The sequence below is a fragment of the Arvicanthis niloticus genome, chromosome 10, assembly GCF_011762505.2.
Source record: "Arvicanthis niloticus isolate mArvNil1 chromosome 10, mArvNil1.pat.X, whole genome shotgun sequence".
Classification (NCBI taxonomy): Eukaryota; Metazoa; Chordata; class Mammalia; order Rodentia; family Muridae; genus Arvicanthis; species Arvicanthis niloticus.
The window spans coordinates 24201557-24224422 of NC_047667.1; the positions used below are offsets into that span (position 1 = coordinate 24201557).

Sequence of the window (22866 nt, forward strand, 5' to 3'; positions counted from 1 at the left end):
AGGGTCACTACCGGTATAGCAGGCTCTGATGTTCCTGAACCCAGTTTCTTCCCCAGTCACATGTGTTGCCCCGCTCAGTAATGGTGGGCTTCCCTGCCAGACGAGGTCTCTGCCAGCCTCCTCTTCTTGGCTCTGCTTCCCCAGACCTCTGCCTTTCTTGACTTCTTGGAACTTCCCAGAAGCTGCCCAGGTACCTGAGTATCTATCTGGATGTGCAGAGCTGGTCTCTGAGTAGTCACCATCTAAAGCATTCTAACGTGCCTATATTATCCAAAAGAACTTGTGTTACGGCCCCTAAAATGCCCTGCACACAAACTGTCACTATAATCCCATCGACATTACTGAAGCCCCACCTTAATGCTAGACACTAACCAGCCTTTATCCAAATAATCCCATTTAAACCTTACCATAATCCCAGGAGAACTGTTTTTTACATCCAAGCAAACAAACAGGGCCAGCGACTTGTCTCTGGGGGGGGGGGGGGGGCGCGGCGGCTGATGGCCTAGGCTCATCCCCCCAACTCACATGGTGGAGGGCGAGAACCAATGCTCAAACTTAGTTCAATGTTCCCCCGGACAACCCCCTCCCCCAACGCACACAAAAGTTTAAAAAGTAAAATTTAAAAACAAACAAAAGAGGGTTGAATGGAGTCAGAGAGCCCCCAAATCAAATGTCTCCTCTGGTTACCCACCTTGACCACCGTGACCCTCCATTTCCTCATCCATTTAAAAAAAAAAAAAAAGGATTAATAGGTAAGGCCTTTGTGAGGATCAGGTGAGCTAATGTTTACAGACTGCCTGGTAAATAGTACATAGTTAATAAGTATTTGCCTTCTTTCTTCCACTCTCCTCTTGGTGTCTTATGTACAACAGTCTCAGCTCTACAGACCTGGCGGGGGAGAGCCGATGACTTGATTTGTGGGGACTGCCCAATGTTAACATTTTCTTCTGTTTGTGCCTAACTGAGTGGCGATGTTACAGATGCCTGACACATTTGGGCTTCATCCCATCCCAAACTCCTACCAGCTGACTCTTGTCTCTGTGTGCTGCTCCCTAGGGCTATACAGAGGTGGATCACATCACGGAGCAGCACAGGCCTTCCTGAAGTTCTCCAGAAGGCCTTCCCCCTTTTCCTCAGAAGTACGATGCACCCTCAAACCTTCTAGGTTCTGTGTGCCCAGAAGGTTTGCTTTCCATGCATGCTCAGAGAGGCAGGCTGGGAACAGTGAGGGACATGTGCTGAGAGAGCCCAGCTCTAGTCTATAAAAAGACTGTTTAGTCTCAAATGCTTTATCTTTGATAAAGCTTGGGTTCCGACTCCATGTCTTCCAAGGAAGACATTCCATGCAGGGTGAAGCCAAGAAAAAATGGCATGTGCAACATGGGCCGCTCTGGCCTCCTCCCTCCCCACTGTTCTGTGGGAATGGAAGAGCGTCTGCAGGCCTGACGGGCTGAGGTGGATGGGCTCAGAGACAGCTGCAGGAGGCACACTGGTCACAGCGAAAGCCAGTGGAACTAAGAGGAACTAAGAGGGTAGAGGTTAGCCTGGGTCCAACCCTCAGGATCCCCCAGCTCTGAAGGGATGCTCACAGAGGAAATCCTGAATTCCTCTCCCTCAAATCCCAGGCCTGGCTCATCCTCGTGAAGGAGAAGGTTTGAGGTGCCACCAAAAAAAAAAAAAAAAAAAAAAATACGATTACCTCTAAATATTTACCTTGTGCAATTCTGGATGTGTCCTGACAGGCAGGGGAGCGGGAGTTCAAGGAGCACACGGGGCATGTGACTCAGGCCTCATCACTCAGCTGTCCCCCCAGGGGCCACACTCAGAGGCTCTGATGCAGCTCCATGCCCCCCACCCACTCCCTCCACCTTTCCACCAAGGCCAGCGGCTTCATTGTTCTCCCTGGGGAGGAGGGGGCTGCACCCACACACACCCGCTCCCCCTCCACACATCCTGCCCCAGACAAGCACCCAGCCCAGCTGCTGTAGAGGGGCCGGGTGGGGCCAGAGGGTGGATTTCAAATGGTGTCTGGTGGGGGAAAGGGGGTGAGGCTGGTGCCAGGAGAAGGGGAAAGCAGATGAATGCTGCAAGGATTAGAGAAGGGAGGCCAAGTCTGGGCCCTCCACACTGTCGCCATAGAGCCCAGGGGTGGTTCTGGGACCCTTTAGGGAACAGAGAGAAGGAATGACAGGCACACACTCCAGGCACAGAATCTGTCCTGTCAAGTCCAAAGCTCTGACCTATGCCTGTCGGAGGAGACCAGCTGTGCAACCCAGAGGACACAGCTCTGAAGTTTCTGGCGTGCCTGAGGTTGAGGGAAATCGGAGGGCACCTGGACCTTTTTCTTTCAGAGCCTGGGCATCCATATGTCCTACAGGCGGATACTTTCTTTCATTCAGCACTTTGCATGTTGGAGCTCTGGCTAAGCAAAGGTTACAAAGTATCCTGGAGCATCTACCTATCAGAAAAGGCAGACGCCCTTTTGAGGGAAGAAAGTAGCTTCCTTTGGCTGTGTGACTTTGGACAAGCCTGTCTTCTCCTGGCCTCTGCTCACTGTCCCACCTGTCTCCTAGTTCAGGTAGAATGTAGTGTCCAGGGACGCAGTTTTGGGATCTAGCTAATCTGTGGCTGGAATGGACACCCAAGCCTAAGCCCAATGCTGCTCTACCACTGTCATCCTAAGAATGTCACCTATGAACATCAATCATCCCATGAATACACTACATCACACAGTATATACACCATACATCACAAGTACGCCACATCACACTCATGAACACCATTCCATACCACACACACTACACATACCCCACACATACACTACACACACTATACACATACCGCACACACCACATACCATACACACTACACTATACACACTATATATATACCACACATACCACATACCACACACAAACCACATACTACACATGTACACATCACCCAAACACCATGTACCACACGTGCATACACATAACATGCATGCCATATCATACACACATACACAAAACACATACATAGACTATACATACCATACATACCATACCCACACCATGTCACATGTAAGCCACATACATACATACATCATAGCACACATACCACAACACACACACACACAGTTCTCCAGAGCTAAGTTCAGGGCACAGGGACTGTTCAGTTGCATAGGGCCCCATACTCTGGAGAGCCCAGGCTTGACTCACTGCTATTGCCATTCTAAATTTCTTAATAATTTTTCATTTTACACCTCCCTGGGTCCTTGGGTCTCAGCCAACTCCTGGAGGAGGTCTGCAGGTGCCCACTCCTTCGAGTCTGGTTCTGCTGCTCTGGGTCCCCTCAGTTTCCTAGCATCCTTCCTCAACTGCTGTCACTGACAGCCAAAGTGTGTGGAAGGTGGCCAACAGTCTCACCCTGAAACTTTCTTCCCAGTAGGCCTTGGGGTACCCAGAGGGGCCATGTGTGCTCTCGGCCGGACATAGCATGGTGTGGTGGGAGGGATGGGGTGGATGTTGACAGAAAGGCTGCTCAAGTGAAGGGTGTGGCAATATGAAAGGGGTAGCCCTGGGCACAGGAAGTGGAAGCTTCTGGCTGCACATTAGGAAAATGTTCTCAGAGCTTTAGCCTGTGAGGCAACCAGACCACCCAAGGAAGCTGGGTGAGGCGGTGTCACCATGGAGACAGGGAACAGGTTTGATAAGAGGGAGGATGCTAGGAAACCAAGGGGGCCCAGAGCAGCAGAACCAGGTTGGAAGGGCTGGGCACCTGGAGATGCTCCTTCAGGAACTGGCTGAGACCCAAGGACCCAGAGAGACTGGGCTGCTTGGGTTTTTCCTATGGGAGGAAAAACCAATGGCAGACAAGCTGTGGATTCCGCTGGGGTGCAGGTGAAAGGACACCCCACATTGGAGGAGAGGCTCACAACACAGAGCCCTTTTTCTACTTCCTGGGCTAAGAACTCAAACTGTCAATCTCTGCAGTTAATTATGTTGGGTTATTATTATCGTATATATTAATATATACTATATATTGTATATATACTTATCATATAATTTATTCTATACATTTATGCAGCCTGCTGATTTGATATACATTTGCATTGTGAAATAAGAACCACAGTCAAACTAATTAACATAGCCTCTCCTCCATAGCCATGGTGGGGGTGGTGAGAGACAGACAGACAGACTCTTTCCTTGGGAAAAGGGTCGTAGGGTGGTGCAAACCTACTCTATGTTTCATAGTTATCTCTTTAGAGGCAGACCTGGGCCACTGGAGTCTCTGTGGTACTTTGTACACAGTCACCCAGTGAGCCACATATTGAACACTATAGCTGCATTTAGCATTGCCTGGGCTTATTAATCGACTGTGACCCTGGTCTTGTCACTTCCTGCCTCTAAGTTTCTATTTTCTCACTTGTAATATGGGTAATAATAGTTCCAGTAATCACCTAATAAGAGTTGTGACATGAAGTTACCAGAGTTAGCAATGTAAAACAGTGCTTAATAATATGCCTTTATTAGTATCATAGTTATTTGGCTGAATTATAATTATTCATACATAACGACACTTCTCGTTTTGTGTGTGTGTGTGTGTGTGTGTGTGTGTGACAGGCATTTGATATGTGGTCACACTGGTCTTGAACTGGCAATAGTCTTGCCTCAGATTCTTGTGGGCTTAGATTAGGGATGAGTACCAACACACCTAGCTTTACCACACACTTCTTCAAGGCAAGGATCCAATCTGTGCAGTCTTCAGGACCACTAAGGCATCCAACAAACAGAGGTGTTCAATAAGGTTGCAAGTAAATGTGTCAGCAAATACAGAAAGGGGAATTATTGTGAGAGGAAAGGGGCTCGCAAGGAGGTGGGGAAGCCGTAGTAATGAAGAGAGGGTCACTGAGCATGGACAAAGTATAAGTGTGTGTGTGTGTGTGTGTGTGTGTGTGTGTGTCTGTCTGTCTGTCTGTCTGTCTGTCTGTCTGTGTTAAAATAGCACAGTAAGAATTAGGCATGGTGGTGGCACACACCTTTGACTCCAGCACTCGGGAGGCAGAGGCAAGTGAATCTTGGTGAGTTCAAGGTCAGCCTGGTCTACAGAGTGAATTCTAGAACAGCCAACAGAGAAACCCTGTCCAAAAAAAAAAAAAAAAAGAAAAAAGAAAAAAGAAAAAAAAAAAAAGAAAAGGAAAAAAATCACAGTAAGACTCAATAGTTTGTATACTAACTAATAAGCCACAAATCAGCTCATGGTGGGAAAGGAGATGTGGAAATATTGCTCAGTAATAGAGCACTTGCCTTGCATTTCCCAGGCCCTTGATTTTATTCCCAGTGACACACACACACACACACACACACACACACAGTACCAAACAGAACGCTAACTAAATAACCGTGTTACAACTATCAAGAGACAGCAATCCTGTGGCTGGTAGCCTTCTCTGAAGGAGTCTTCCCAATGTCCCTCTAGGTCACTCATGGCTGCAGTATGTTATAGCTTGTACAAATAGTCTATCCACTGATTGGTCCCCTGACCGCATATGTGCTAGCCATACTTACAGGCACCATCTGGGACCCACAATTGGACATGGCATTTCTCCTGAGCCTTCTCATGGTCTCCTGGTGAGATTCAGCAGGCTGCCTAACGCCCTTCAGTACAGCCCTTCCCTGAGGGTCAGTCTGAAGTACTCAGACATCCCACCATGCTGGGAGGCAGTGAGCAGTAGGATAGGACAGCCCAGAGTGGGGAGAAAGCGAGATTCCCAGCACATCTGCCTAAGATAATAAAGAACCTGGGATCCATCTTCAGCGCCACATTAAATGGTGGATACAATAAAGACTAAAAGCACCATCCCATGTGTCTGCAGAGGCCCCATTAAGTCAGGTATCTTTCGGACATCTACACAGCAAAAGCAGATCTGGAGAGGAGCAGGGCTACCTATGGTCATGCTGCAAGTTCCTGCAGTGCCCCCAAGAGCTCTCAAGCCCAGAAAGACCTCAGGCTTTCCATGTGGCCTCCTTGGTGTAGTCTGTTCCCTGAGGGGAACTTCCTATCTGAGAAGGAAGACCTCTTTCTTTGAGCATTATCTTCTTTGAAACCCCAGACACACAACGCAACACCAAGTTCTCTTGCATTTTGCAGTTTTCATAAATTGCCAAACAAGGGAGTTACTTCCATCGGGGAAAACGTAGCTCTCTATCCACATAACAGCACGGATTGTTCTCTTGGGCTTTGAAAAAAAAAAAAAAAAAAAAAAAAATCCTATGTGAGAACAATGTTGTGCTTTTAAATAAAGGCCTTGCTTGCTTTGTTTTGCCATTTCTTGGCTCCCTTTTTGGTGACAATGCCTCCCAGCCTGCCTAACAGTGCCAGGAGGACCCCAATGGAGGAAACCAGAGCAGGCAGGGTGAGGAAGGAAGAGACTGGAGGGCTAGCAAGGGTTCGGGTTATCTGTGAAGAAGGAGACTCCCGGGGGACTGCTAGGAAAAGAAGACTTTTGTGGGAGTCGGGTTTTACCAGGAAGAAAGCTGGGAACCCAAAGCATCAACAGGTGGCCCAATTAATTAAGGTGGGGCTAGGATAAAGGGAAGGAGACAGTACTAAACTTCAGGTGAGATACACACACACACACACACACACACACACACACGGTTTTGTTTGTACTTGTGGTTAAAAGACCATGGTACTTGTCACATCACTAGTACCTTTGTGGGTCATCTCAAAGTCTGGTGACACAGACAGGAAGCCAAGGATAGAAGAGAGCTAGCTAGAGAGACACCTCCCTCTCAAAATTGCTAGATATGAGAAACTGTGGTTTGGTGTACCACCATACCCAGGTTCCCCCTTATTCTTACAGAAAGGGTTTGGTGGTGGTGGTGATTGCAGTTGTTGTTTTTCTGCCAGACATAGTAGTGCACTCCTATAATTCCAGCACTTGGAGTCAAAAGTAAGAGGATTGGGACTTTGAGGCTAACCTGAACTTCAGAGTCAGTTTCAGGACAGCCTGGGCTACATGGTGGTTCTCTAAAGAAGAAAGAGATACCATGTCCCAGCAGTAACAAGAAGGGGGCCTGGGCACCTGAGAAGAATGAAGAGAAGAAGCTGGTGGCTGGTTCTAACCCTCAGAACCACAGGGCAATGTCTTCAGAAGGAGCCATGCCCATCCCAAACAAGCTGACCCAACATTGCTTCATGAAGCTGCTAAGCTAGAGACATCTACAGGGCCTCAAATTCCACACAGAAGTGCCACAGAAAGTCAGTGGCAAGGTGTGACTTCTGCCCCTTTGCCCTTCACTATGAGCCGCCCCTAGCAGTACTGAGAGTCAGGTGACCCTTCCTGGGAGCAAAGCATGGTCTAAGGGTTGCACAGCGCCCACACACTGCCCCTCTTTGCTTCTTCTTCTTTATGAGATCTAGGACAGCTTGCCATCATATGGCACTTCATGGGTCAGCAATGGCCCTGCTGCAGCCAGACTGACCTCTTCCTGGCCCTGAGACTTTGGGTAAGTTATTTCACCTGTCTCTGCCTTGCCTTCTTCTATGGTAAAGAGCTTAAGCAAGGCCTGGTGCACGGTAAGCCAACAGACGTCACATGTGAGCCTCACTGCCCACATGCCCAACTCCAGAGCTCTAGTCAATCGGCTTAACCATACGGTTCTGTCTTCACAGCAAGGATCGGTAACTGGCTGCAACATACAGGCTATACTCAGTGATGAAACCACAGCCATGTGTGCCCCCTGTCCTTAAAGAGCCAAGTCTGTAGAAGACAATGAATGGCACAGAGTGGACAATTAAAGCTTAAGTGACCAGGCCTAAGGCTGGGACTTTAGTCATGGCGCTTCTCAGACTAATCCCTGTGGCTTTTTGAGTCTGGTTCCTGAGGCTGCAGTCACATGGTCAGGCCACAGGATCCTGTCCTTGATTAGGAGCTGTCATCTCCTACCCTCCGATGGCACATTCCTGTGGCTGCTCTCCCTAAACAGTCTGGGAGTTCCGCCACAGAGCCCAGTTCTCTGTCCTTGCCACACACACGCACATGCCAGCATCGAGGTCCGTTTTCTTTTCTTAAGTTTTGTTTTTATTTATGTGTATGTGCCCGTGTGTGTGTGTGTGTGTGTGTGTGTGTCTGTGTGTGTGTCTGTGTGTCTGTGTGCCTGTGTCTGTGTGTCTATGTCTGTGTCTGTGTGTCTGTCTCTGTGTGTGTGTATTTGCTGTGTTTGTATCTGTGTTGGTGTCTGTGTGTGTGCCTGTGTCTGTGTTTTTCTTCGGCTGTGTCTGTATCTCTCTCTCTCTCTCTCTCTCTCTCTCTCTCTCTCTCTCTCTCCCTCTCTCTCTTTCTCTGTGTGTGTGTGTGTGTGTGTGTGTGCGCGCGCGCGCGCATGTGCTGTGTCTGTACGTGTGTTGTGTGTCTGTGTGTGTCTGTGTGCCTATGCCTGTGTGTGTGTATGTGTGTGTGTGCGCGCATGCATGTGCTGTGTCTGTACGTGTGTTGTGTGTCTGTGTGTGTCTGTGTGCCTATGCCTGTGTCTGTGTATGTCTCTGTATGTGCGTCTGTCTCTCTCTTTCTCTCTGTGTGTGTCTGCATGTGTGTTGTGTGCTTGTGTGTGTGTGTGTGTGTGTGTGTGTGTGTGTGTGTGTGTGTGTGTGGAGGGGGTGGTTATGTAGGTAACCTCAGAGGTCAGAGGCGGGAGTATTACAGGCAGTTATGAGACACACAATGTAGGGGCAGGGAACTGAACTCAGGTTCTCTGACAAAGTAGCAAACACTCTTAATCACCGAAGCATTTTCTAGCTCTACAACAACTATGGCTGCCATCAGAGGAACAACCAGCCCACTGAGTCTGCAAACCTAGGTCTCCTGCAACTTGACAGCCTCTGCTCTGGCCCTTATTTTGATCTCTAGCTCCAGCTCCAAGGCCATCATGGCTCTGTGCTGAGGTGCTTTGCATGGGTGTAAAATCTAACTGCCCTTGCATACTGGAACCCCTTAGTCTCTAAGGCTTAGAGGGAGAGAGGCCACATCAGCCTTCCTGGAAGGAAGAACTAACTGCCCGGGCAATCCCTGCGCCTTGACTCTACTACCAGATTCGACTACTAGAGCTGAGCAGAGCTTTTTAAAAAGCAAAACAAAACAAACAAACAAAAAACAACCAACCCCCCAAAAAAACAAAAACAACACACACACACAACAAAACAAAACCCAAAAGCACCTATTTAGAGAGGCTGCAGGGACAGTAGCAGCGAGGGGTGAGGGGTGGAGTCTCGCACAGCTGAGGCTACTGTCCTTAGGTCTTTATTCCCAGGAGACACAATGCCTGGGTGTCTGCGTGGAAGACTAAGGGAAGGCCCCACCAATGTTCCTGAGCTGTGCTCACACAGATCGAACTTCCCCCATCCGGGACAGGAGGGGTGTCTGGCTTTCAGTCGTGGATGGGGAGCGGGATAGTGGCAATCCCGGACTCAGTGGACGGTTGGGGAGAAACTTCGCCTGGCTGCACCCTGACGCCAGTGTCACACACACTGCACCACGGCACCGGGCGGGCCAACCTGGCGTGTTCAAACTGAGTCTGAATCTGGCGGGAGAGCCCTGCGACAGCTGCCTCTGCTGCCGCCTGCACCCAGCCCATCCCCGCCCCCGCATCAGCCTCCCCTCTTCCCACCCAAAACTCGGGTACCTTCTAGGTCTCATTTAATTCGACTTTTTCTTTTTAAGCGCAAGGGAATGAGCATTGTCCCCACGTGAAAGGAGGAAATGGATAGTAGGAAATGCCACTCGGCCCCCAGATCACACAGTCGCTGCTGCGAGAACCCACGCGCTTTAGTTCTGTTGCGCCGGGCGCACCTGGAGACAAGGACAGCCAGGAGGGCGCCACCCATGCCATAGATCTTGGGGTTTCTTTCACGGGACCTTGTGGAGTTTTCTGGAGCTCAGCGCCCCCACCCCCACCCCTCACCCCGACCTACCTGCGTGCAACGCGCCTGTGGCACCGCCCCGCCCCTGTGACCCCGCCTGCCACTAAGCGGCTCATGCTCTCTGAGCTTCATCCAGACCCTTAGGCCTTCTGTGCGCTACCCTTGCCCATTGGGCCCACGCTGAGCCACTCTGGTTCTGTAGCCTCTGCCTGCGTATCCTTCCCTATAACTGGAGCCCCACTCGCCTCCCCTTTTCCTCAATCTTTTGCCTATTTGGTTCACCACATTTGTAGAAAGACTAGAGGGAAGATCCAGGTTCAAAACTCCTGCCCAACAAGTCCTTGGCACTGAGCCCCACTCTCGCTCACGCTACAGTTTTACCAGCGTTCTTGGCCATCCATTATGGAGTACTCTGTTGTCAGATAGCCACTTTGTGGCCTGGCACCGACACTGAATAGTGGTTTGATGGTGTTAAGATTACTTAATCTATGTGTGCCTCATTTTGGGGGTCTAAGAAAGATTGCATAATAGTTCTTCTTAAGTGAACCGCTGTGGGGTTTAAGTGTTAGAATCCAGGTGCATGAGGGTATTAACTCTGTGCACCAGAGGCGTTCCTTCCTTCAAGCGTGGTCATACACACACACACCACCCCCAACACCTCCATCAGATAGAAGTAGCAAGCCACAAAGCAGGGAGTAGAGATGGCAAGGTGGCAGGGGAGGGCGTTCTGGGTCAGCCCTGCCCTTAGGAGGCACCAGCTGCTGCTTCTCTCTGTGGTGCCACCTGCCTCGCCCCTGATCTTCTCTGCCTTTGATCTTCTGATCTCTGGCCAGGGTCTCCCAGCCAAAGGCATTCCTGTCTTCCAGCCTCCTCCAAGGAAAGGCAAAGGGCTGGGCTCACTCCATGCCCCGGCCCCTCCCTCTTTCCCTCCTCTGCTCTGTGGAGTCACACAGGTCCTTAGATCAGGTAACACCCACGTCCACCTGAGGTGGCTGGAGGTTGAGAGTGGTTTGGGAAAGAAGAGAAAATAAGAAAGGAAGCCCTGGCTCTGGGTGCTACTCCAGGCTCGGCACCTTAGCTGGACCAGACCCCTATGGAAAGGTTCCCAGGGCCAAGGTCTTTGTTCTCAGTGTCCTGGAATGTAAATCCCTTGTTGAGTACACAGGAAGTGTGTATGCCTTGTATAAAAGGAGAAAGGATTCCAGGACCTCAGGAACCCTGGGTCTGGGGTGGGGGTGGGGACTACAGATCCACTCTAGACAGAACTCAGAACACAGTGGACACAGCAGACCAAAGTACCATCAGAGAGGACTTCCTGGAGGAAGCTGGGTCTAGGAGCATAATTCCCCAACAGTAAACGCCCAGACCTAGAGCTTGCTGAAGGAGAAATTAAAGTGGGGTGTGTAGGAGCATGGGGGATAGTGAAATGAATAGTCACACACACACACGCACGCACGCACGCACGCACGCACGCACGCACGCACACAGTTGTACAGCTGCCTGGAAGCTATGAATATGACATTACATTATGGGTCTTTGCGGACATAGTGAAGTGACATATTTGAGATGAGCAGCCCACCCTGGACCCTCTAGGTGGGCTCAAAAGTCTGTAGATATCTGCCCTTAAAACACACAGGGAGATAAAAGGTGAGGTGCACAAGAAAAGCAGAAATTGTCCCCACCCCATAAGAGGTGAAACGGGTTCTTCTCTAGAGCTGTCATGGTAAAGGCTTCATCATTCAGGGCTTCTGGCTCAAACACTGGTGGAGAATGACTTCTTTTTTAAGCCACCAGCTCTCTGGCACTTTGTCATGGTAGCCACTGGAAACTAACACGAATGCCACTGGCCTTTCAGGTGGGACTCAGTGTGCACCCTCCTTCACCCTTGGATCCTCTGCCCTCCCCCTCTGCTAACCCCATCAACTCTCCTCTCTTGGTACCTCAGGCCAAATCAGCTACCAGTCTCAGACTTTCCACCTACAGCAGTCACTCTGTCTCTTGAGCCTTGTCCTGGGACTACTCTGACCCAGCAACTCTTGTCCTGGGCATTTAAACAACAGAAGTGTGTCTGTGTACTCATTAAACATCCGTACAGAACGACCCTTAGCAGCGATATCCATAACAACGCCAGCAGCACCTCCAGAATGGACGAGCTGTGCCATATTCATCTGTGTGAGTACCACACACCCATGAGGATGAGCAACCCAGGACAAGCAGCCATAGGCAGGAATCGCAACCACACTGAGGGAACCACGACAGATTCAACATAATTCCCCTCTCCATAAAGCTTAAAGCCAACACTGTCCCCGCTGCCCCTGTGAGGAGATGGTGACCAGAAAATGGCATGGGAGCAGAGGACTTCCACAGAGACGATGGTGTTCTGTTTCTCTGAGTGCTGGTTACACAATGCATTCACTGGCAAAAGCTATGAAGCTCTCAACCTACGCTACGTACTCCTTTCTGCAATGTGTGTTGCTCTTAAAGCTAGGGGCATGTTTGTTCCTTTATGGTGCTAAGGATGCAATCATGACCTCACACATGCTAGGCAGATACCTACCAGTGAACTATCTCAAAGCTAGTTGTAAAGCCTTTGGGGCGGGGCAGGCATGGCGATGCATATCCGTGATGCCAGCACTTGGGAGGCCATGGAAGGAAAAGCAGCAGTATATCTTTGTCTGAATAATGAATTTGAGGTCAACTTGGGCTGTCTATCTACAGATAGACCCTCTCTAAAAATCACAAAATGGGCTGGGGAGATGGCTCGGCTGATAAAATGTTTGCCATACAAACATGAGGACCTGTGTCCCCAACACTGACATAAAGAAACCAGGTGCACCTGTGGTCCCAACACTGGAGACAAGACCGGAGGCGGTTCCTTAGGCCTGTGGATGGATGGGTGGATGGATGGATCAAGGGGGGAGAAGAAAGGAAGGAAGGGTGAGCTGTAGCGATGTCTCTGTCAAGTGACCTGGGTTCAGATACCAACACCCACATGGTGGTTCATAACCATCCTCAAATTACAGTTCCAGGAGGTCTCATGCCCTCTTTTGGGCTCCTTGGCTACCAGACACACTTGGGGTGTACATACAGCAAAACACTCATACACATAAAATAAATTTAAATAAGGTGGTAAACAATTGAGGAAGATACCCTCTGGCCATTACATGCACAAGTACACACACACACACACACACACACACACACACACACACACACACCACTTTTTACAAGTCTTCCAGGAGAGACTGGAAAGGTGGCTCAGTGGTTAAGAACCATTTGCTGTTGCTCTTCCATAAGATAAAGGACCTGTTTAGTTCCCAACATCCACATCAGGTGGTGCAAAACCACCTGTAACTCCAGCCCCAGGGGATCAGACGCCCTCTTCTGGGCTCTCCAGGTACCTACACATGGGTGGCATAGACACACATGCACAGGAATAAAACTAGATCTCTTTAAAAACTAAAGGTAAGTAGCCGTCTTCGATGAACTGCAGCCTGGCAAAGGATCCCTTCTGAGCCCCCTGGTTGCTGCGGGCACTCCTTTGGTGTCACCTCACTGTCACCTCACTGGGCTGAAGTGCAGCATTTGCTTCTGTGTCTCGTTTCCATCTTTCTTCTCTGTGCAGGCCTTGCACCTTGCACGAACTCTGGCACATAACAGACTTAACAAACACTCCAGCTTTGTCGGCATGACTAAGGTATTAGAACCCCCTGACTTTGCTCCCAGGGCTCCCTGGCGCCAGACCCAGTTCCCTGAGCTCCCTGGATTCTCACAGTATTTCATGTGAGACACAGTCCTCCCTTCAATTGCCCTCCTCTAGGCATCCCCTGGGTGCCCCCATGGCCAGCCCCTGCACATCGCCTGCCTTAGGATGGACTTTTCTGACCTACCAGCCTGGGGTCTCTCTAAACACAGAATGCAGCTCTTATTCATCCTGGGCCTTCAGAGGCTAAGCAAATGTCAGGCACACCCTTGGGATCCAAGTGCCCACCTACTTGAGTCCCTGGAACCGTCTGCCCAACCCAGCCTAGGGCGGGCACATATCTTTGTTCATCTTAGCCTGTTTAGAACAGGGTGGAAATTTTCAAAAGAAGTCTTCCTTTAAACATAAAAATAAAGGGAATGAATAGGAAAGGCCAAAGCTTCCCAGTGAAAGGCTTTATAGAACAGATGGCTCACTCTAATGAAACCCAAGCCTGGCCATGAGCTGGCTGCCTGGCAGCTTAAGAGGTTCCCCCACTGCGGCTCTGTCCTCACCGCAGCCGTCTGGGTCGGATGCCACACCTCAGGCTCCTGCCCACAGTGGAGCCAGGTTAGTGCCACCACCTGTCTGGAGAAGGCTCCCTCGGTCCCCACCCTGTCTCTCCAGAACGTCCATCCACTCTGGCCTGAGCCAGTTTTTGCACTGTAGCTCCTGACATCTGGCCCTCTGTGCATTCATTCACTTATGTCTCTCTTTCTTGACCCAGTACCCCTGAGCACTGCATGCAGTGGGGCTGTTGCCTGCCTTGGGGATACCTTCAGTGCACAGGTGGCCAAGACTCTGTCTTCTTGGGGCTTTCACCCTAGTTTGGGAAACAAATATACTAGAAAGAGTCCAGATGAGGGTCTCAGGGTAGTGTGGGGTGCAGACGGGGGGCCTTCTTCAGAGCTGAGGACTGGAGAGGCTTCTCTGGACATCCCTGAATATCTAGAATAATCTGATGTTTTTTGACCACCTCCAGCGTCTCCCAGATCTGCAGGCTTCTTGTCTGAACCCGTTTCTTAACCATGGTCTTGCAGTAACTAAACAACAATATCCACGGGGCTCTTTCCTACACTCCTGGTCACGAACTAACAATGCCTCAGCTAAGCACAAGTAGCCAAGAGAGACAGTCTCTCCCTGGGACCTGGGACTCCTCCGTTAGGCTACGCTCTCTGTCCAAGAAATCTAGAAATCTACTTATCCCTGCCACCCAGAACTGAGATTTTATGTGAGTATCACCACACCTGGCTTTTTAGAAAGGGTCGGTGCTGAGGACCAAACTTAGGTCCCTGTGCTTATGCAGCCAGCACTCTTCCAACTGCACCTTCTCGCCAGCTCCTGAGGTTGACCTCTGGCTTCAGTACACACATACACATATGGACGTGCACACACACACACACATATGGACATGCATATACAACATACACATATGCATACACACATACACATATGCACATGCATACACATACGAACATGCATACACAACACACACATACACACATGGACATGCATATGCAACATACACACATACACATATGCATACACACATACACATATGCACATGCATACACACATACACATATGCACATGCATACACACACACTAGGCAGGGGAGGGAAGGGGGCGTGGTGGGACCCTAGCACTCCTGAGGCTAAAGCAGAAGGATCTCTGAGTCCAGCCTGGGACCCTGATTTAAAAAGAAAAGACTACAGACCATCTCTAGAGTTTTCCAACCGATTCCACACTAGACAGGTAAGAGCCTGGTGTTTTCCATCTCTCTCTGTAGCACCTGTCCTTAAGTCTTTGTAACTTTGACTGTATTGTTTCTTTGTTTCCTCACTATTTTCATCCTAAGAGTTGATCCGTTGGCACAGTACTGTATTAACACCTTGTGGTGTGGCCTAAATAAAGCTCCTGGCCAAAGGGCCAGGCAGAGGCTAAAGCCCTGTCTCATTTCCACTCACCAACCCTTTACATGTGATGTGGCCACCGGGTAAGGGCATGACCTATGCCAACTGCAGCCCAATGGCAGGTGTATGCAGCCTGATGCTACAGGTATGTGAGAACAGTTGTGGTGGAAACAGAGAGGTTCTCGGGCACTTCAACAGCAGGCAGACCCTGGGGGATGCCTGAGTCCCGTGTGTGGCATCTCTGAAATCTTCCATATTCCAGGTTACCTTCCTCTTAGACAAAGTGAAACAAAACCCGGTTTGTCTCACTAATGCCTTTGGAAGTAGCAAAGCAGGGACTAGCTGATACCTCTTTCCCTAGGCTAATATAGGAAAGAATGGGGGGAGGATAAACTTGGGGGACAGGGTCATCACAGCCAGTGGGGGAGTGGAAGAGAACGACTAGGAAACACTTTCCAGCATATTCTCAAAGTCAAACACCAAAGCAAGTGTGTGGTGGTGGTGACAGTGGAAACAGGGCACTGAATGATCTGTTCTGCCCATCCAGAGTCCAGCTAGGGCTGGGGCAAGAGACCTGAGCAACTCCAGAAGTTCTAAATGTTCCTCTGTAGCTACACTCTACCCGCTCCCTACCATCTGAAGCTATAGGGCCATCTGTGCATTGATACCAGGCATTTGAGAGTTGGCTCCTTGGAAATCCCAATACTAACTCTACCACAAGCATGTCACTGGGCCCTGAAAAATGGTACCCTTGCACTACCATGCTAATATGTCAGGTGAACGTGGGGTGGATGGGGGAGGCTGCACCCTGGGCTTCTGTATTCAAAAATGCTTAGGCATGGTGTCAGCAGACACACACATGCGGGCGCACACACACACACACTCACAGTAGTGATGGTCATATCCTATCCTAGCCTCTGGAATCTCAAGTCTCAGGGAGTCCATTGCAGAGGAATGGGAGCTGGCTCCTCCTACCAATCCCCCTCTCACTGGGTCTCTTACATTGCCGCTCCCCTGCAATCTCTGTTTATGTCTATAACATCTGGGGGAAAGGAACTATTACCTGCAGGAAATGGGCCCAAGAGATCCAGTCTTGGCCAAGGCAAACAGGTGTCAGTGGTATGTTCCAGCCCAGGACCCCTGATTCCAGTTCCACAGAAGACAGAACAAACCTAACTCTCTAGACAAGTGGGGTCAGGGGAACTGCAGACATGTAGGGAGGGGAGCCTACTAATCCCTTCATACTGCAAAGAACAGCTACTGTAGGAGAGGACCCAGTGGCGAGCAGGGTGAGCATGCAAGACCGGGCAGCTGGGTGGAGGGCTTCCCACGTCTGGAAGTTCAGGAGTGCCTCCCTCCCTGGGTGGACTAGGGACTGTCTATTACACAGTGTTCTTCTTTATCCAAGAGGGATACATTTCAAGATGCCTAAGATCTCATATAATATCAAAGCCTATATACTACACACATTTTATATACATTATTAATAATTAGGCATAGTAAGGTACTATCAACTGCAACAATAAAACAATAACTATAACAATATACTATAATAAAATTAAGTGAATGTGCATACATTCTCTCTTAAAAGTAGTTTGTTATACTTTTTTTTTAATTTAAAGGAATCAGCAGTCTCCCTGCTTTTGCACGTGGGGCTGTCTTTACATAAAGCAAGGGTTACTTAAACCAAAGCCTGCCCTGCAGGGCCCTCACAGCTGAATCGAGCACCAGAAGCCTACTGAGCGAGTAGTAAGAAGACTAGCATTCACAGCACAGAAGCCCTGGACACAGGATGAGGCAGAGCTCAGCTGAGACGGAGACAGCATGACATCATCATGCTACTGAGGATGTCACACGATTTTAAACTACAACTATTTATTTCTGGAATTTTCCATGTAACATGTCCAGGCCGTGTTTGGCCACAGATAACTGAAACTGCAGAAAGCAGAACCTTTAATAATAAAAAAAAAATTAAAAAAAAAACTATGCTGAAAGTTAATGCCATTGTCTAGTTCAACTTTGCCTGCTACTGAGTATACACTCAATAAATATTTGTTGGTTGAAACAAATGTAATGTCCACTAATCGGTTATGATGTGTTAGTGGCCCTCACGACCCCCATACGGTATGTATCATTATTAATTCCATTTTGTAGGAGGAAGCTAATAGGAAAAAAAAAAGGAGTCTTTTCCTGAGTACTGAGCCTGGATCTAAACCCAGACAGGGTGACTGCTGGGGTGGTGCCCTTAACTACTGTGTTAGCACTTGGATGGAGCTTGCCACACAGGATGCACACACAAATGCGCATGCATACATGCGTGCGGGCGCGCACACACACACACTCCCATTAAACAAATGCCTTTCCATCAGATCCTAGCCTTACGCCAGTTGGACTGAGTGTGCCCCTCTGCACACCTCAGCACAGCAACTCCATAGCCCTGGGTTCATGCAGGTGCCATTCATTTTATTTTGTTTTGTTTTATTTTGTTGAGACAGGGTTTCTCTGTGTAGCCCTGGCTGTCTTGGAACTCAGTTTGTAGACCAGGCTGGCCTCAGACTCAGAGATCTACCTGTCTGCCTCCCTAGTGCTGGGATTAAAGGCATGTGCCACCTCCACCCGGCCAGCAGGTGCCATTCCTTTTTTTTTTTTTTTTTTTTTAAATACTACCACTAGTTTATTTGCCATCCCCTTTCCCCATTTCCCCTCCCTAGAAAACCCCTATCCCATGCCCCCTTTTCCTTTTTGCATTTATACATTTTTTTAAAATGTTAATCAAAGGCTTTATAAGTTTGGTAATGCTCAATCAGAAGTGTAACCCAATACCCAACCTAGATATATCAACTATCTTTGACTGGTGGAGACACGTGAACATCTGCCTCCATGCCTCCCCTCTCTCTTTCTCTCTCTTTCTCTCCCTCATCACCTAGCTTCACCCTTCCTGTTAAAATAAAACTTTTCTCTCAAAATGCAATTAGAGCATAGTTATTCCTAATTGTAACCTGGAGATGCCCAGTCTTTCTCTAATCCTTGACCCCTTTGGTGCATCCGGACAGAGCTCACTTCTACACTGCTGCATCCCACAGACGGTTGTCTGCTCCTTCCATCCCCCAGCTCTCAGACCCAAAGGGGTCACCATCTTGGCTGTGGGACAGCAATGTGCCTATTGTGTTACAAGTCACAGCATCTGTTGTGCTGCTTTAATTGTTCTATTTTATTTTATCTTTACTGTTGGTGACATCTTCCCATGCTTAATAAACTAGGATTCTCTGTGGGCATGTAGAAGCACATGTTACATAGGGTTTGGTACTTTCTGAGCTCTTAGACATCTAAGTGGGGAGTCTTGAATGTATCCCACTGGGTAAGGGGAACTCTAATAAATAATAGACAGTCCCTAGTCCATAGGAAGGAGAACATTCAAGAACAGACTGCAGGGTGACTCAAAGGCTGACATTCAGGTAACCATGGTGGAGTATTGGAGTCCAGGGTGGAGTCAGAGGTAGCTGACTCTCACCTCCAATTCTCTGGGGTCCTGAGCTCCTACCTGTCCTCAGGTAAGCAAGGTGGGAGCCCAGATCCTGCCCCAAGTCTCTCTTGCTTTTGTCCTAGACAATGATTGCCTTCCTTTCTTGTCTCCTCCCTGCCTCCTCCAGCTCAGTCCACCACAAAGGCAGGGGATTTGTTTACAGCCTCTTCCTGCCTCAACTCTTACAATGCCTGGACATTGGATTCAGCCTTCCCATCCTCAAACACCCTCACTGCCCCAGATCTAGAACTGACAGGAAGCAAAGACCAAATACTTATAGGTGGAGTGTCTGTCCATGGCCCTATCCAGAGCACCCCCTGCAGGTAGAAACCCAAATTATGGGCCTGCAAGCAAGAGTAAAGGAGGAAGCCTGACAGCATCCTGAGTAAAGGAGACTGGACTCTGCAGGAGGCTCCCAGTCTAAAGTGAAAGGATGGCCAGCGTTAAGAGCCCCTTCTTTCTGATGAAGTGAAGTTCAGAATCTGATAGCAAAAAAAGCCCCATCCGAGAGACAGACCCAGACTCAGAGACAGACTCATGCAGCAGGTTTCTAGTACTACCTAATATTTTCAAAGGAAATACAGTCACATTCCTTGTGTGAAAAGCACTTCCCCTGGGCAGGTTCTTGCTTCCTACAACTCAGCAGGGAGAAACTTACACTACCTGGCAACCGATCTTCATAGATCATCCACTCTAGGGCCTGTGGCTTTTCTTTCACACCACAACTGCCTCTGGGAGGGATTCCCACATAAGACCTTGTTAGTTCACTGGAGCTGTCCTCTGCCCTGCCTGCCCGCTGCAAGTGGTTATCCGGCCCCGCCTACCATACTTCTCACTTCCCACAAGACACCGAGGGTGTGTTATTTGTGCTTGTCTTATCAGCCTGTTTTGAGGCTCTGGGCCAGAGGAGACCACGCATGGACTACAGAGTCCAAGCTCACCTTTGGCTCTTTCCCTCCCTTGTGTGTCTCCAGAGCTGCATCTGAAAGAGGAGAGAACAATGGTCTTGTCCTCACATGTGAAGTTCATGCAAAGAGAGCAAGCATTCCATCCGTGTTCAGCTAGTGAATGAGCGAGTTTTACTCCCCAAGACAGCCTGTGAATTCAAGTAGCTTCATCACTAGCTGTTGGGGGGGGGGGGGGGCTACTGTATGACTTAGCATAAGAGGTGTCACCAGAATGCACAAGTTGCTGGGTTCAGCCTACCCTCCTGCCCCATAGCATTTATGAGAACACAGAGCAAGCCGGGGAGGCCTGGAGACCTAGCAGAGAAAAGCCACAGCATGGGTCAACCTGGACAGATTCCCTCCTCTGGGACATGTTAAAGACCTTTCATCAGCAGCCACTTTGGGCTTGTTTCCCAGGCGCTGGTGGTAACAGGTGGGGTGCAGTCCAAATCCCAAGTCACAGTGAAGATGGAATCGGCCCTGGTATGCTGGGGCTTGTGTCTCTGGTTCCCCTGTTTATTCCCGAGTAGGTGGACACACTCTTGCCCCTTACAGAGAACCCAGCAATCTACAGGGTTAGGTTGAGAGGCAGTAATGAGTGCTCTGCCCGCACCGGTTCCTCTCTCTTTCCTCTGCATTAGCCGTTGGCCTTAGCCTTGGTCCTGGGGACTATATCCAGATCCCTGACACTGGTGCAGTGGGAGACACTCAGCACCCTTCTGAGTGCTGCCACCTGCCTCAGTCCAGACACTATCTCGGGGACACTCCCACCTTCCCCAACACCTCTAAGGGCAAAGGGGATCAGACAAGTGGCAGAGAGAGAGGAGCTCTGTTCTCAAACAAGCCTTCTGGATATCACCCTCAGCAAAGTCCTAGACAGACAGACTCAGTTTCTCCTTCCAAACGCCTCTCCCAAGGGAACACCAGAATCCCTACTAACATAACTGTCGTGTGTCAGCCATGGCAGTGCGCCAAGCACTGTGCCAAATTACAAATGTCTGTCTCAGAGTCTGGTGTGATTATTTCCATTTTAGAACTACAGAAACAGGCTGGCAGACATAATGAAGAACACTGGTACCCTGGGTGTGGGGACCATGCACTCAGGAGGGGTGGTGAGCTGCATAGCAAGAGCCTGTTTTAAACAGGGACCAGAGAAGTGAGCCAAGACCCTGGCTGCTCTTCTAGGGGACCCAGACTCCATTCCCAGGATCCACCTGGCAGCTTACAACTGTCTGTGACTCAATCACAGGGAGTACGGTGCCCTCTTCTAGCCTTCATAGACACCAGGCATGCGTACAGTACACGGATATGCACACAAGTGAAGTAAACATACACATAAAAACAAATTTAAGCCGGGCAGTGGTGGCTCACACCTTTAATCCCAGCACTTGGGAGGCAGAGGCAGGCGGATTTCTGAGTTCAAGGCCAGCCTGGTCTACAGAGTGAGTTCCAGGATAGCCAGGGCTACACAGAGAAACCCTGTCTCAAAAAACAAAACAAAACAAAAACAAATTTAAAATCCCAAAGCTAGTAATTTATCTCAGTGGTACTTGTCTACAATGTGCAAGGCTCAATCCCTTGTGAATGTGCATGCTTATGCACGTGCATGCTTATGCACAAGCATGAATGTGCGTGAGCGTACACACACACACACACACACACACACACACACAAGGAAGGAGTTCTTTCCTCTACAGCAGTGGTTCCAGATGTGCCAGATGTTGCCCGGGGTTGGCGATGCCTGTGGCCTGAGAAGCACAATTGAACAATTGATAAGTCCTAGCTGATGAACGCCTCCAATTGCTTTGTTTGCTTACATGTGTGCCCTGGGGAGGAAAGGCAGACAGTGCTGCTCTGGAACCTCCTTGCCTCCGAGAACCATGCAGAAAGGCAGCCAGGAATGTGCAGCAAAGCACCAATGCATGCTGGGTATGAGGAAGAATCCATGTAAATCCAGCTTTCTGGCAGCTGACAGAGGAAGACTGTGAATTCTAAGCCAGCCTGGACTATATGGCAAACCTTTGCCTCAAAAACCATACCAAAAGAAACCCTAACTTGATTGGATACTCTCCTAGGGCTCGAGGCTTTCTCTTCTCTTATAAGGTCTTCTGCTGGTGGATAAGATGCTTCAGGTCCCCTGATGTTCCAGCCTCTTCTTCTCTAGGGTTTCCCTGACCACACCAGGCTTCTCTCTCCGAGCACCTGTCAACCTCACTATGGCTCCTCTGAGGATGCTCCTAGGATGATCTAGCTCAGTGAGTTCACTCTTCACAAACACTTGGCCCATTTCCCTAAATCACACCACCATTTGCCAGACTGTCTCACAGGCCACCCAGCACTCAGTAGGTCTCAGTCCACAGTAGGTCTCTGACAAAACCACTGAGGACACTGTCTGCTCCAGCAATGGTCTCACCCTCCCCAGATATAGTTCTTCAATTGCGCTGAACCCCAACACCTTCCTCTTCAAGCAGCTACCACAGATGGGTCCCTAGAAGTCACAGCTGGTGGATGAGATGGAAATGAACCACAGCCCTGAGGAGGCTGGACACGGGGTTTGAGAGTCTGCTCAAGCTGGGTTTTAACACACTCAGAACACAGCCTATCCTGCTGGAGCTCAGAGCCCCTCAGGATCTGACCTCTAAGCAGCATTATCCAAAATGGATAGGGAGAGCTTGTTCTGATGAAACCGCAGCACCCCGGGGAGGGGGGTGACCAGCTAGAGATCTCAGACTCTAAATCCCTCATTTTCCTCAACTGTAAGATGGACCTCACACAAGACCCTTCCTCACAGGATTTATACTTCAGGTAACATGCTTGAAAGCAGCTCTTGTCACCTAG

At 49.4% G+C, this 22866-nt stretch overlaps 1 protein-coding gene across 1 annotated transcript in view; it reads right to left on the reverse strand.

Annotated features, from left to right (window-relative positions):
- The window catches only part of Lgr6 (leucine rich repeat containing G protein-coupled receptor 6), a 122700-nt gene that overhangs the window by 92572 nt on the left and 7262 nt on the right, over positions 1-22866 (reverse strand). The window lies entirely within an intron of this gene.